The sequence below is a fragment of the Macrotis lagotis genome, chromosome 6 (assembly GCF_037893015.1).
Source record: "Macrotis lagotis isolate mMagLag1 chromosome 6, bilby.v1.9.chrom.fasta, whole genome shotgun sequence".
Lineage (NCBI taxonomy): Eukaryota > Metazoa > Chordata > Mammalia > Peramelemorphia > Peramelidae > Macrotis > Macrotis lagotis.
The window spans coordinates 153,880,147-153,897,518 of record NC_133663.1 but is presented as its reverse complement, the minus strand read 5'-3'; positions in this window follow the sequence as shown (position 1 = coordinate 153,897,518).

The following is a 17,372-nucleotide window of genomic DNA, read 5'->3' as shown; positions in this document are numbered from 1 at the left end:
TTTCAATGATTATATTGTCTTCTTGTTTTAGCAGATTAGGAAAGTTTTCCCTAATAATTTCCTGCATGATGTTTTTCAGGTTCTTTTTTTTCTCTTTTGATCTAGGCTTTCTGGTTGTCTAATGATTCACAGGTTATCTCTCCTGGATCTATTTTCTGGGTCATTCATTTTTTTCCTAAAAGGTATTTTATGCTTTCTTCAATTTTTTCAGCCATTTTATTCTGTTTGATAGAATCTTGTGGTTTCATAGATTCATTGGTTTCTATTTGTTCAAGTCTATCATTTTGGGTTTCATTTTCTTCTATTACCTTTTGTGTTTCCTTTCTAAAGATGTTGAATTATCTGTTCGATTTTTCATAATTTTTCTGCAAGACTCTCATTTCTGTTTTCCATTTTTTCTTCTTCCTCTATTCTTTGATTTTTAAATTCTTTTTTAAGCTCTTCTATGATTTGAGTCTAATTCAAAGGTTGTTTTGAGACTTCTGTGAATGATTTTTCACTGATTTTTTTCTTCCAACATGGCATTGTTATCATCTATATCTGCAAAGTAATTTTCTATAGTGAGTGCTCTTTTAACTTTTTTACTCATCTATGTTGCTTTAGCTCTGCTCCTGGGGTGTAAGGAGTCTAAATGCAAGTTTTTTTTTGTTTGTTTGTTTTTTTTGCCGAGACTGGAGTCTGATCCCTGTCTTGTTGTTGGCCAAGAAGTTGCCTGTGCAGTCCAGGTCTTGCCTTTGCAGAGGCTTATTTCCTGTTTTGTATCTAGTTTCTGACTGAGCAGTGGTTTGTTCCCAGCCCAATCTTGTCTTTTACCCAGTGTTCTCAGGGTTCAGACTTTGGAACTGGGATCCCCCTGCTGGCTTCTTATTTAACTGCCCAGACCTCTGTTGTTGTTGTTGTTGTTAAGATGTTGGGACCTGGACTGCACTATGGCTTAAAACCTCCCACTGGCTTTCCCACTCTCCCACCTCCTGGGTTTTATTTCCCCTTTCCCCCCAAAAAGACCTTCACCAAAGATCCTCCATGTTACCTACCATTAAAAACTTCTTTGGATTTTCTCTTTTTCTTGATGGAATCTGTGGCTTGGATGTCAGTCCAGAGCCTTCATTTATCTTTGGTGGGGAAAAACTCTAGGAGTATGTTGACTTCATGCCAATGTCTTGGCTCCCAGGACCTTTATTTTTATTGAAAATACTTGTAAAATATCTCCCAGGTTCCCCATTTCCCTTCTAGGCTTAGTAATTTGATTTGTTTGTGCAAAATCTGATTAATACTATATAACCTAAACTGGTCACTTTATCTTGTGTGATCCCTCTGACAGGAATCTGAAGAGTAAGTTTTCTTCACTATTCTTAATTTTTTATTAAGTTTCTGATATGATCCTTTCTGGTGTCATTAATTCTTTATCATTTGTGAGATAGTAGATATTGGTCTAAACCTAATTATCTTGATCTTCTGTCTAGATTTTTTTCCCAAATAATGAGGCCTATGATATTGTTTTTATCTGCTTTTGTATCATGTGTACCTAATCTGTTCTATCAATTCTCCATTGATTATATCCTTCACTCCAATTATTCCCATTTGCTTTTTTTCCTATTTGAACCAACCTACTCACAACCACCTGGAACAACTATTGCTCTCTGAGTGATACTTTTATTTTTATTCTTGAATTATTCAACAACAAAAAATAAATATCAAAATTAAATATTGATTTTAAAAGAAGAGTCTTTTGTATCTGGTAGATGTTTAGAGTTATAAAAGAGTTTCAAATCTATGTCTCATTTTTTTGCCCATTTCTCTGATATAGGATAGATATATATGCATATTTTATGATATATATATATACACACATACATATATATACATACCTATACACATGTACATGGAAGCACACTTGTATCATGGAATATGCATATGCAAATGCAAATTATATTATAGATGTTGCAAGATGTGATTACATGACAAGTAAATGAATTGAATTTCGGTTGGGGGGGGGTGTCTATGCTAAGTTAGCAGCCTCACTTTCCTCTCTGGAACCATCTGGGTTCAGTGAACAGATATGGATCAGGATGATTGAAGATGACCTGAGTGTAAGGCAATCAGGGTTAAGTGACTTATCCAAAATCAGTTAGTAAGAGTCAAGTCTCTGAGGTCAGATTTGAACTAAGGTCCTTCTGACTCCAGGCATGGTGCTCTATCCACTGCACCACCTAGGTGCACAGATACATATGTACACATGTGTGTGTATATATTTATGTTGATGAATAATAGAGATAATTCATCTAATTTAACATCATTGTCTGGATAATAGTATTTTACCACCCACTTAATTGTGTATGTGTGGTTTTGGCTCTCTAACAAAAAGCTTTTCTTTGTTCTTGTGCTTCATGCAAGCAATACAATCCCTCTGAAAAATGATAAAATTTGAAGCCCACATCTCACAATATTTTCAATGTGTGAATATTTATGTGCAAAACACAGTCTTTGAAGATATGACATATCTTGAGATCATTAAATTGACTACACAATTCTACCCCTAATATAATTAATTCATTTATTCTCTATAATTATGAATTCAGCTGATTTTTATATGGATGCTCTCCAGTTTGTATGTACAAATTAACTAAATAAGCTACATAAAAAAGTATAATCTGTTTTCTTATTGTTGTTGTTCATCTTCTTATTCTTGTTGTAAATCTGGCTCTTCTCTTCTTTTCCTTCTTTTTTCTTCTTCTCCTATTCTCCTTCCTTCCTCTTTGTTCTCTTCCTTCTATAAATGATCAAGCCAATCTCATTTGAAGGATTGCGTTTGTCATTGAAGAGTTTATATAATATTCTGGGCTCAAGGCAATCAATCCTAAATTAACCTCTAATTGAAATATATGTAACATATTATTATCCAGAGAGAATCTCTCTTCTATTTTATCTTTGTTCAGGATATAATCCATGCCAAAGGAAAACATCTTTTATGAATGCCTGTTTCCTGGTTTTATTACTTTTTATAATCAGATGATGAACAAAAAGGCATCAAAGTGGTTTTGTAATTTGCATAATTATTTGATATGATCTCTACATATAAATGAAACACATTTTTTAGAAATATCTTTAGAGTTTGTTTTAAAATTTAAATCAAAGTCTTTTTTTAATATGGGAGACATGGCCCATTAAAAAATATACCAGTGGGATTATACAGACATCAATGTTTCAATAATTTGATAATGAACATGATATTGGAGAATCTTCTGCAAAAGCCTTTCCTTTTCCTTCATATGCATTCTGCATATATACAAATGCACATGCAAACAAGTATACATAAAACATTTATTTACACATATAATAATATGTATAGATAGCTATCTCTGCACATATAGTTCAATCACTGTTATATGAATATATAAATACAATTTTTTCAGAATGATACAATAGGCATGTAGTGTGGTAATTACTGCTACATTTCTAGCTGTCTTTTAATAATAATAATACTGAATGTTCTTTTCCACTTGAGGATATTTTTTCCTTGTGATCTTCAAAATTGTTCCTTGATCATCCATGAAATAGTTTGTCCAAGTATGGTTACTTAGCTATAGGAAAAACCTCTTTCTTCATTTTCTTGAGTGGTATTTTTATTTCTTGATTTATGGCATTTCATATTGAAGTCTAAGATTTCAATTGTGATTTTAGTTTCAGGTACAATGAGAGTAGATTGCTAAAAAATGCCCATGGATATGTACTATTTCACATCTATTTGTTTTCCTCGCTCTAATTTTCATTGATAAATACTCTTGGCACGATCTACCTTAGTTATAAAGAGGGCAGCTTACCCAGTGACTCAGACCTGGCTTGAATGCAGCTTGAAATACAGAAGGAAGAATTATTCTTTGATTTTATTGAGATTACTTTTTGATAGAGATTCTAATCAGAAATAAGACAATTATATTTAAATTGACTAGACAAAATAAGGGAAAGAATGAAAGACCTTTATATAATTTTATCTGAGTTAGGTTGATTGTTCTTTCTCCCCATAGAGAGGGCTTAAGACATCCTTTTTAGTACTTCAAGATTCATGAAATTATAGCTAGGAAAGGGGACTATGATATATCTCTAAATTTCTCATTAGAACAGAGTTGTTAATAGTTGTTGTTCAACTCCAAGGGCATAGCCTATTATTCTTATTGTTCATACACAGTGCAGATAGCTCTTTATTATTCATTCCTGGCATATAATATGCTCAATTTTTAGTTTGAGTTCCTAAATTCTTTTCTATGATGTCAGAAATAAGAAGCTGACATTTACAACAAAGCTCACTATAATCAATGCAGAAGAGTTCAAAGCCTCTTTAGCTACAAGACTTCCAACTATAAAGATGTAGTAATTCTTTCTTTACAATTTTAAATACACATGATTGGGACAGCTGAGTTGTACTCAGATAAAATAACTCTAAATGATCTTTTCTCTTCTTGACTACTTTCTGGTTTCTTTTGTAAATTTATTTCTTCCCTTAATTGCCCAATAATTTTTGTAAAAGTTTTATCTGGACAGGGACTGGACCTTCATTTGTTCTCTAGAGAAATGAGAAGTTAAAAGATCATCCAGTTCTTTATGATTCAAAGGTAGAACCTAAAGTCAAGTCTTCTTAGTTCTGAGTCATCTCCATTTATTGTGGTTGATTAATTTATGGATTAATATGTACATGACAAAGGCATGAGGATACATCTGAAAATCTATTATTTCACAGTGTTAAAAGCAAATCAAATCAATCAAAACTAAATGAAAAGACAAATTTCTTCGGTTCTAACTTGAGGAATAGGAAGAGTATCATAGCCAGCTTGTAAAGAAAAGTTGAACCTATCATGAGAAGTATAGAAAGGCTAATCACCAATTGTTGTAATGACTTTTGGTGGGGGAGAAAGAAGATATTGGGCCTTGTTTTTACTTTTTTAAATAATAAAAGTGATTTTTAAAGCCACAAATATCTACTTTTTTATATTCCATCTCTCTTCTGTACCCTTCACTGAGGAAAATGAAGAGGAAAAAAACACATAACAAAATACCTTTTTTTAACAAATCTGCAAAGTCAAGCAAAAGCAAAATCTTGAATTGATCATGTCCAACAGATATATAATTCCTTCTTTACCCCATCCAGAATAATTTGTTCTAAACAATAAATTATGGTATAGGTAATTATTACTTATAATTTTAGTAATTACTCTAATTACCTGTTAACTAACTCTACTGCATATTCTAGCGTAATGTGGGAAGAGGGAAAAACTAATTTGTTATAATATATATTATATATAATATATATATGTATATATAATTATAATTGCCACAAAGGCATCATCTAACACATGAGAATGTTCCATTGTGATGGTGGTTTGAGGTCAGTTATAGAATTTTAGAGATAAAATTCTAGAGTCAAATTCAAAGCACACATTGTTATTGCTCATGTTCTCCTTTAGGGGTACTATATGACCTTTTTCTAGAGCCACATTCATCCTAAATAAGATATTCAAAAGGAATACCAAACCTCCACACAGATTCCTTGCTGCCTCTATGAGGCATACATAAATCAGATCTACAAAGAAAAAAGTCATTATTTCTGGACCAAAGATATAAAACTGTTCCATATCTGAGGATTGTAGTGATTTAGTGGGTTTCGTCTGAAATTTTTTTTTAAGAGAAATTTTCTTACTTTAAATTTTTATTAATTTAAGGCAATGGGGTTAAGTGACTTGCCCAAGGTCATGTAGCTAGGCAATTATTAAGTTTCTGAGACTGGATTTGAACTCAATTCCTCCAGACTCCAGGGCCAGTGCTCAGCCCACTGTGCCATCTAACTGTCCCCCTTTCAATCTGAAATTTAGGCTCTTGTGAGAGGATAATAGATACCCTTTGGTCCTATAACCTAGATACAGAGAATATGTTAAAGCATAATTGAAGCCATGAGAGTTGACAGAATGATAGATACTTGCTTAGTTTGAATTGTATAGAGATTCCAGGTTGTGATGGCAATTATTCGCCATGCCTGAATAGCTGGCTGCTTTTAGTTACAAAGTGTTGCCAATTATGAGACTTACTCTAGGTCACCAGGAACTCTTCCTAAATTCTAAGTGTATTTTGTGAACCTTTTCTATTTAAAAGTTTGAATGCCAATAAGTTCCTTAAAATGATTCATCATTTTTGTTGTTATTTAGTCTTTTTTCAATCATGTCAGACTGTGACCATTTTGGGGATTTTCTTGACAAAGATACTAGAGTGGTTTGCCATTTCCTTCTCATTTTACAGAAAAGGAACAGACAAATGGGATTAAGTACTTGCCTATGGTCCCACAACTAGTATATCAGATTTAAACTCCCATCTTTCTAACTCCTCAGCACTCTATCTACTAAGATACCTAAAAGACCCTTATTCATTATTCCTTTCATTTGAAGTGATTCATTATTATTATAATGGAATAAGCTTTTCTACTGAGAATATGATGTATGACTTTATTGCCCAGATGTCTTATTGCACCTAAAACAAAGTACTTTCTGGATAGTGAATTTTTCATAATGTCTAGCTTAATTGTAATTTTTCTACCCTTTGGAAAACAAATATCTTGACTCATCAGAAGCATTTTTAGCCAAATCTTTTTTTTAATTTTTTTTTAGATTTTTTTTGCAAGGCAGATGGGGTTAAGTGACTTGCCCAAGGCCACACAGCTAGGTAATTATTAAGTGTCTGAGACCAGATTTGAACCCAGGTACTCCTGACTCCAAGGCTGGTGCTTTATCCACTACGCCACCTAGCCGCCCCATTAGCCAAATCTTAACAAAACTTCTGATCAATATATTTTTACCAACCTTTGTTGGTATACTCAATCCCTGGTCAAGAAATATCATTACTGAAAGACTGGAATCCAGAAGTTTATTTCTTCAAAAGATAAAACAATGGGGAAAATGGGTTTCTAAAGTGAACATCTGGGTAAGGAAGCAGTGCCTGAGAATAGAATTTGCATTTCTGCATCCAACTAAATAAGCATGATAGAATATTAAGAGAAATCATCCTGGAAAGAGAGGAGTTGACTTTGTTTCTTACTTATGGCATTTGCTATTTGACATTGAGAATCCTTTTTTTTGTTTCAGTTTTCACTTTTATAAAATGGGTATTATATAGCACACTTCACCTGATTACTATTAGAAAAATTCCTGTGGATATTTATGTCATATTAATGCTAAACAAAATAAATGTGTAGCCATATAATCTGACATATCATCATCTATAGAAATAAGTATTTAAGTCAGGCACTATGTTAAGTGATACAGTTTCAAAGACAAGCAAAAATAAAGACAATTCTTGTCCTCAAGTTGTTGCAGTCTAATGAAGGAGGGTAATTTGCCAAAGGAGCAAAAAAACAAGGACGTAAGGAAAGCAGTATGGGGAAAAACCTCCCAAGAGATTGTGGTGAAGTCCTGAGAATAAAGGATGCCTGAAACTAGCTGTCATTGTCCGTAGCTGTCTGAGAGAACCTTAAGTGGAGAAAAGAACTGTTGGGTAGGAGGGGGAAAGGTAGAAAGTGAAATTTGTCTGGTCTGGCCCTTTCTCACTATGGAGGTTGCAAAAGGAAATCTCTGATGACTTGATTTGAAATACAAACTCTCAGCATTAAATTTCTGCAAATCATTTTTATGATGATATATGACTTTAAAAATACAAATAGTTTTCCACCACCATTTTTTCACTTTGTTATTAATTTTTTTTTTTTTTGCATTTAACAAAGGAGGTTTACTTGCCCTAACACAACAAGGATATATAATATCAAAAGAGTAACATTTAGCTTTTCTGGATTCAATCCAAATTACTCCTTATCATAAGAGAACTCTTCTAGTCAGGGCTTTGTGATTCACCTTGTATTTAGAAATGTGCCAAGTCAAAGGGACATTCATTTATGAATGGTAGTTTTTATGCTTTAGGTGACCAGAAAATATAAAGGGAGACTGGAACAAATTAGTTTCTAGGGACAGTTTTGTTGCATTATAGGGAAAACTCTATTTCAGGGAAGTAGGGAAACCCTAATCCCATCACAGGCTTATTTGCTTGGTACTAGAGGAATAAATTAGGTAGGGACAATATGTAGAAATTTTTGAGGTGAACTTGCAGTTGCTATAAGTTGGAACTTTTAATAACATCTAAAAGTAGAATGGGCTTTCTCAGTGGGAGTGTTTGATCTCTCGTTTTCAAGCAGAGGCTGCGTGATTATGTGGAACACGAAATTCAACCTATGAAGTCAAATTCCAACTCTAATGAATTGACTAGTGTTACCATCAGACAAATTTATGAAGATAGAAAAATGGAAAATGTTTAGGAGGTATGCAAAATAGTGGATTTGAGATGCTAGTTGAATAGCTAGAATGAGAATAAGTGTCTAGCAGACAGAAATGCAACAACTTAGTTCAGAGGAGATGTAAGAAACAGGAAATTATGAAGATGATCAACAATTGGGGAATGGCTAAACAAATTGTGCTATATGATCATTACAGAATACTACCGGGCTAAAAAAAATGATGAGGGCAATAATTTTAAAAATATGTGTATAAATATGTAAGAAATAATGAAGGGGGCGGCTAGGTGGCGTAGTGGATAAAGCACCGGCCCTGGAGTCAGGAGTACCTGGGTTCAAGTCTGGTTTCAGACACTTAGTAATTGCCGAGCTGTGTGGCCTTGGGCAAGTCACTTAACTGTGTTTGCCTTGCAAAAATCTAAAAAAAAAATAATGAAGAATGAAATGAATAGAACCAATAAAATATTTTATACAGTTATAACAATATTGTTTTAGGAACAACTTGGAGCCACTAAGTCATTTTGACAATTATAAACAACCAAATTAACTGCAAAGGACTTAAGAAAGACACCATCTTCATACAGAAATAAAACTGATAAATATAAGTGTGTATCAAATGGTCATACATACATACATACACAGATGTTTTTGAATCATTAACTTTCACTTGCCTGATTTTAATTTTAATTTTTTTTTTTGGTTTTTGCAAGGCAAATGGGATTAAGTGGGTTGCCCAAGGCCACACAGCTAGATAATTATTAAGTGTCTGAGATCAGATTTGAACCCAGGTACTCCTGACTCCAGGGCCGGTGCTTTATCCAATACGCCAACTAGCTGCCCCTGATTTTAATTTTTATAAAAAGTTTTTTTTTTTCCCTCACAGAGCATTGGTACTCTTTTTCTGTTTAGCCAGTTCTGTTTTTTTAGTAGTTCTTTACTTTAGTGAATTTTTGCAATTTATTTTTTTTGTCATTTAATAAATCTTACTTTAAGCCATTTTCCTCCATTTTAAAGGCTCTTTTGCAAAGATATTATTCTCTTATCATAAGGTTCTTGTATTATTCTCATGTCTTTTCCTATTGATTTTAAAATTTATAAAATTCTGAAAAGTTTAGTTTTGTACAATTATGCTTTGGAAATATTGCTGTTACTCTATACATTGTTCTTTTTGTTCTACTCATTTCCCTCTTTGTTATTTCATGCATATCTTTCCATTTTTTTTCCCCTAAAATCAACTTGCTCATCATTTCTTGTTAGCAGAAAAGGAATCCATCGCAATTATATGCCACAAATTCTTAAGTCATTTCTCAATTGTCATGGCCTCAACTTCTAAGTTTGTTGCCAGCAGAAATAGAATTACTACAAATATTTTAGAACATTTAGGTTCAATTCCTTTTTTTTTTCCAGGATCGCCAATGGAAACAACACTAGTGCTGCTGTTTTCAAAGCTACTTCTGGGATGTTTGCAAATTTCTAATGCTTTCACAGTATGGTAATCCCGGGAAAAGTATAATCATTGCTCTCCTGATCTGGACTCTGTTTTTTATCCAGGGAGAGCTCCTCTTCCTCTGTAGATGCAAGTATCACTTCTATTCTCTACCCTGGAAATATCACCCAAAGTTGCATAACAATTCCCTGTAAACCTTTTCTTACCAATTGTTCTACCCTCTAATTATATTTGGGTTGAGAATTCCAGAAGCTACTGTCTACTATTGGTACTGAGGACAGTACACTTCATGCGGAGCCCAACTCTGCATCACAAACATCTACTATAAACCTCCTAGATTTTGTTAGGCTGGAAAAATATGTCAATCAAACCTTTTGCTGACTCTGTCACTTCAAAATTTGATTTAAAACCTTATTTAAAAGATGTTTGGATGAGGGAGTTCAGCTCAGTTGTTATCTCTACTCTGCCACCTTTTTTCTACTTCCATTAATTTCTTTATTAATTATTAGATTGCAAATTATAAATTGGCATTTTGCACAAATTCTTGAAATTCAAAAATATGCTCTTTTTTGAACTTTCATGATAAATGTTGCAAAAAAAAACTAATTGCCCCAATTTTGTTTATAAACATGAATAATCTAGGTAAAAATGCATATTTGTTGAAATTCCACAGCAATAGAGGTAAGATACTTGCATTTGTTTTTAGACTTCATAAAAACTTCACTAAAAACATTATCTATTTAGCAAAGTGATTTTTAGATTTATATACATCCTCAGCCCCCATAATAATGTGCAGATAACATTAAAAATGAAGACTTAATTGGATGAAAGGAAGCATTTAGTCACTATAGCAATGAACATTCAAAATTTCAGTTTTCTCACTAAAAAAGAGTATTCAAGTGATCAAATTTAAACACTAAAAATCTATCTAGAATTTAAGAGTAGCTTTGATATGTGCTGAAATAAAACCACAAAGTAGGTTGTGCTTCACCAGAAAAGCTGTAAATTGTTATTTTTCATGAACTATAAGTAGCATGAGCTTTTAAAAAATAAAGCTTTTAATCTTTTAAATTCCTTTATGGTAGGCAATCATTTTCTCTCCTTGGCTTTCCACCCAGAAAAAGGAAATCTGAGATTAGTACAATTATGCTTAAGGATTAAATTGTTCTTCTTGAGACCACAGTATAGTTTCAATCAATAAAGACACCCATTGCCTTCTCTTGACCTTCCCTATTTTGTTCACTAAGACAACTTGTATAAACACTGTTTTATAGTTATCTTTTATTCTACTCTCATCCTAGAGTAACATTATTTTTATAGACTGACATTTATAGTCTTTTAAGTGACTGGAGTCAGGGCCATGTTATCCAAATAATTCCTAGAGATTCTATCCTCTTTTCCCCAGTATTATTCATTGATATATTGCTCTTAGAATCTGTTCAATTCAACTTATGTTAAAGAAGTGCTATTTCCTTATTCTATGCTTTGGTTTCTCTCTCAAAATCTGTTCAGCTGAACATTATTATTTCTTATGCATTTGTATACCTCTTTTAGAATCTATTCAACTGGACCTGGTTCTAGGAAAGGACTATTTCTTAGTTGTATGCAGTGATATGTCTCTTTCCAAAATCTGTTTAGTTCAACATAGGTCTATAGAAAAGTGGCCTGTATTTGTGACCCAGAAGTATGAAGAACCTTGATCAATAAACCCATTTATTTTTAACTATCAATACAAATGGAAGAAATTGCTTTGACCTAGTCAGACAACATAGAATGACCATTGCTGATCAAAACTGGACCCATATTAGACTAAATAATTCTTGTCTGAGACTATGACTCTGTATTCCCTCTGTTTCTTTTGCAAATACAAGACCTTAGGAAAAAGAAAATATTTTCACAGCTAGTACCAATCCACAAAGTGGAAAATGTCATGATATGGTTTTAATGTAGCCTAAAACCTTGATGCTTCATTATAGTGTGGGATCAATCCTGGTTTCTTAAAGGCTAGACCAAAGCAATATTCTCTTAGATGTCTGATCCAACTCTGAAATCTTATATCCCTGATAAAAGTTTTTATATGTCTCATTTGAAGACAAGTCTAATGAATAAAACAAAGGTTCATCCCAGCAGTTATCACCATCTACTGGGGTATGGAGTATTTGAGGTCTGTAATAATGCCAACAAGTTCATTTGCTATGCTGAAATGTTTCAGATTTAGTTCATAGATTTGAGTCATACTTTCAGACAATACTTACTTGGTCACTTGACAACCTGAGGAGGAAAAAAGATAGCCTAATGTGTGTTCTGGGCTAATTACAATGATGTATGTGAATATTTTTCTGATAGTAGTGGCCAGTGGAAAACTGATTAGGGAGCCAAAGGATGAAGATTCTTATTCTCTCATTTGCTATCTGAATGACTTTGAGAAAGTAATTGAACCTCTCCAGTGCTCAATTTCCTCATTTGCAAAATGAGAACATTACATTAGAGAAAGACTTCTTGGGGCTTCTAAAACCAAAATTCTGTAATATTCTTTTTTTTTAAGCAGATGGAAGGATATGAAACCATATTATTGCCTTTATGTACCAAGTGTAGCAAATTTGAAAGTGCTATAGTATGCAGTACTACTGTATAAAGACACATAGTAAAACTGTTTGCAATGTAAACGTATAAGTAATAGTCAGCAATACTCCTGTGAAGAGATCTTTGTTGTTCAAATGCCATTAAATTCTGACCAGGAATAATAAATTTGATCTGTCTTGTAGACTATAAACTCCTTGAGGTCAGGAACCTATATTTTTCATTTTTGAATTCCAGTATCTATTGCTATGACCTGTGTATATCAGTTGTTTACCAAATTGAAATCTATATATCTTCTTGTGTGTTATTGTCATTACTAGGCATAATCTAAAATTTCACTCAACATTTACTGAAATTCAGGAAAAAAATATTGACTGAGAGATGCATATGCCACATCCATTAATCTGTGAGGGTCTTGGTATCTCAGGCTAGGAGAAATAAAGGGTTTTCATGATTATTTCCTGAACAAGGATTTATTGTTTTGGGAGGCTATACTTCTTTTTCCACTTTAGGCTGTGTCTTGTTTCTGATCACTTATTTTTCATATAATAGAAAGCCATCCAGGGAAAAACTGATAAATGTTGCATCAAGTAAGGATGCTTTTACAGAAAAACTAAAGTGTAGGAGGAGCATTCAATTTAGAAGTCAGAGGATCTGAATTTGAATTCCATTTTGTTGCTCACCACCCATAGAATTTTGAATTATTCATTTTAACTACTGAGACTAAGCTTCCTTAAAAGTAGAATAATGGAAATAAGCTAGATAACATCTAAATTCCCTTCTTCCTCTAGATATGAAATCTTGTTGCCCAATGATGAATGCTGGACAAATGTGTCTAATTGACATAAAGTATTTATTAACAGCTTATTTATTCTGGGGATAAAAAATAAAAGCAAACAAGACAGACTTTGCCCTCATGAAGTTGATATTCTAATGGAGGAAGAAAATATATGAAGGGATGAAATTCCAGAAGGAACAAAGTACTTGGCAAGGAGGTTAGAATCCAGAAGGTACAGAGGTGAGACATGACTTGACCCCACCTGAAATAAGGATGCAGGGTAAGAAGTCAGCTACTAAATAAATAGGGACCTAAGGTTAATCTTTCCACAAGATGGAGAAATTTGGATAGTGAGTTGTCATGAGAAAGTGGAGGCATAGGGGACAGAGTTCCTGAAACTGCATGTTTGAAAAATTTTGTACATGATATGTGAATAATTTTGAGTCAACTTCTTCCTGTAACATTTGGAAAATTTGAAATAAATGATAATTGTACCAACAAGGAGGAAATGATACCATCCCTCTACCTCTAATATTCACTTTTCCTCTCTTTTTTATATTAAAATTTACTTTTTCCAAATAAAAGTTATTTGCTTCCTCTTCTACTTCTATACCTTTCATTAAGAAAAAAACAAATACAATATAAACTAAAAAATGAAATATCATGAATAATAATAGTAACAACAAAATTTATACAGTGATCATTATTTGTAGATCACTGGGCTAAATGGTTTGCAATTACTATCTCATTTGATCCTCCTATCAATTCTGGAATAGAGATGCTATTATTATTTCCATTTTAAATATGAGGATACAGAGGTAGACAGAAGTTCAATGACTTGCCCAGGGTTATAGCTAATAAGTTTCTAAGGCTAGGTTTGAACTCATATTTTATGTACTGTGTCACTTAATTGCTTAGTATGCCCAAATATGCATAGTAAACAAAGAAACCCCACCAAACCCCACCCCCCAAAACCAACTCATATTGTCTGCTTTGAAAATGGTCTTATTCTGTACTGTGAATCTATCCCTTCTCTGAGAAGCTCTATGTAGCACTCCATATCTCAGATCCTCAGAAATGGTGGTTGGTTGTTGCTGAAATGCTGAAAGGAATGGTTTCAGAGAAAGCTTGTATTTCTTGTATGCACCGATGCTGCCTGAAGCAATTATAATGAGAATATTTACTCCACTCTTACACAAATTAAGGCTTACTCTCTGGAAATATCACAAATGAGGATATTGTCCCTGAAATCAACTAAAAAGTTCTGAGACTACAAAACTAAATATTCCCACCACATACCATTGACCCTGATTCCCACTAATTCATTCCTAATTTATATATCAACTCAATTGTACAACCCAAGTTATTCATTTTTATTCATGCTTTTTCAAATGAACACAATTCATTTTATCATTGAATTTAGTAGTTTAAATTTAGTCAACATTAAGATTTTTTCTATTCCTTTCTTAAGTCTAGAGATGAACAAAACAATAAATCAAAATCTGATTTGTAGCATTTCACAATTTCTGGAATGTAAATGCTCACACTGAAAATTCAGTAAGTAACTTTATTCATAAAAGCTGGCTCTAGCATAGCCCTAAAAATTCTGTTTCCTTAGTACATAACCTTTAAGGAAAATGGGTACATCCTGAGGAATAAGAGTGTGGGAATAAAAAGGGACTCTAGGACAAGGCTTTTCATGATGTTTGATCTTTCATAAAATAGCAGAGATCTCTAGGATATAGATTCATAGGTCAGCGATTCCATACATGTGTACACTCCTTCTAGTGACAAAAATTTTAAGTATCATGTATGACACCTATGTGACTCTTTGCCTCCAAATTCAGATTTATCAAATATTATGAATCTTTTTCTAGGTCTTAATAGTGCCATACCATTAATGGAATAAATAAGTTAGCCTATCTGCAGTCTCTCACTCTTTTTATGTATCTCACTGACTCATCTCCTTTTCCAAGCATATATACCTTTACTCTTATAACTAATTACACTTATTATACATAATTATTCATTGGTAATATGTTACAACTTTTTATGTCCATCATATATCTCCTCCCAATTGTCTTCTGGGATGCTTGAAATTTTGATTCTCTAAATGCTGTAATATTCATTGATTTGAAACCACATAACTTTGATGATATAAAACTGCTATTAAAAAGATAAGGTTCTAATTTCCAAAATATCTGGGAATCATGAAAGAACTTTTGAATTTTCTTTTAACCTGTTAAATGAAGGAAATTCATTCTAGGTGTTAATAAACAGTTGCCACCAGAAGCAGAACTCCAAGTCTCTTATCTCTTGCAGTTGCCCACAGTAATAGAAAAAAGAAGAAAAGATGAAGCAACATTGATTCAGGGGAATTAATTAAATCCTAAGGTTTTGAAAGGGAATACTTCCTTTCTTTTGTAAGAGGTCCTAGAACTTTTATGGTCTTCCTCATAGCTTAGGATTATAAAAGACTCTTGTATCTAACTTCCAATTTCACATAATGAGGAATCTGGGGCATGATTTCACTCCAGTCAAGCACTTTATCTTCTGTCTCTACTAAAGCCTGTACTCAGAATGACAAGGCAATATCTTATTAGAGAGAAATTCATGGAAGAACCTGAATGCCATTATGGACTCTGACTTTAAGGAACAAATTTTCCCTTTGAACAAAATATTGATCACTGATTGAGGGAATGCATTCTGAAAGCAAAGGGCAGCTGTGGATATAATAAACATCATATTATCTTTTTCATTCTTCCTGGATAGAAAAAAAAATTGTCTGCTTTGCTCCTTCTTACCACCACCCCCAACCTCCCAATGAGAATTACAGAAATATTTAGTCATTACTCAAGGGGACTCATGTCTCTGTGTGTGTGTGTGTGTGTTTGTGTGTGTGTGTGTGTGTGTGTGTGTGTGTGTGTGTCTGTCAGTATGATCAACCATCTGTCCAAACCTTCGTCCAGTCCCAAGATAACCTATCCCCACAGACCCACCATTGGTGGATTTGTTTGATTTGAGATAATGCCAAGAGGCAAGTTTAGGACTATACTGTACCATATTGAATTGAAAAAGAAGTATGGGAAACAAATATAACAGAGAAAGTTGAAGAAATCAAAATAGAATTTAGTGGTCATGACCCTTATGTAGGAAGCTACTACTGGCTATTCCTCTCCATTGCTATAAACTGATAGAATTATGTCAGCCACCAGTACTTACAAGGCTTCTTTTCCATTTCATCATTTCGTATCTCCCTCCTAACATATGTAATAATTATAAAAAGGAAAGCTATAAAGTAAGTTTCATCAAAAAGACTGACTTGATTTTTGTATTTCTATTCCTAGTGCCCATATCTAGCATATTAATAGGCAGTAAATAAATGCTTGTTTTTTGACTAATTGAATGAACCTCTTTCAGAATGATGCACTACTTTATCCTTTCTCTCTTCCTAAAATACTTATGATGTTAGAAGTTCTGAGGATATGAAAGTGGGAGGGGTAAATAGAAAGAATGAAACAAAGGGCTCTGTTAAGGGAGGGAATAAAGTACCCTCCTTTTTCCCTAACTTGGTAACCAGAGCTGATTTGGAAGCACTCAGCTAGATCAGTTTGATTCATCACCTAAATCTGAGGATATGACTTCTAGTTGCAGGGAAAAGTTCCATATGATCCATTGCCTTAGTCTATAATTCCTTATTCCTGTCCTCTTTAAGCTTGCCCTAACATTTTACTCTAAATATCACCCCTCTTCCACTCTGCCCTCTGAAATACCTGATCTGGAGGTAACAAAATAACTTTCATTTTTATTCTTTTTCTTTTACTATTCCATCTTCTTGCACTTTCAGAAACTTTGTTTCTTTGTAATGACATAGTTTCTGTGAACATCATTTTCTGCACAATCATACACCCATTTCAATGATTATATTGGGACAATTGCAATTGTCCTTGTTTCCTATTGCCATCTCTTGAAACCCTCTATATCTACCCTTTCTTCACCCTTTCAACTAAGAAATTCATCTCATATTTCACTGAAAAATAGTGTATCTATTCACAGAATATTTCCTCTTCTACATTTCATATAATTTAAATGCCTTCTACTACTATATTCTCCTTCACCTCTTTGTCACATTAAGAGGTAGTCTTGGGGCAGCTACGTGAGGCAGTGAATGGAGCACTGACTCTTAAGTCAGGAGGACCTGAGTTCATAACTGGTCTCAGACATTTAATAACTATCTATCTGTGTGA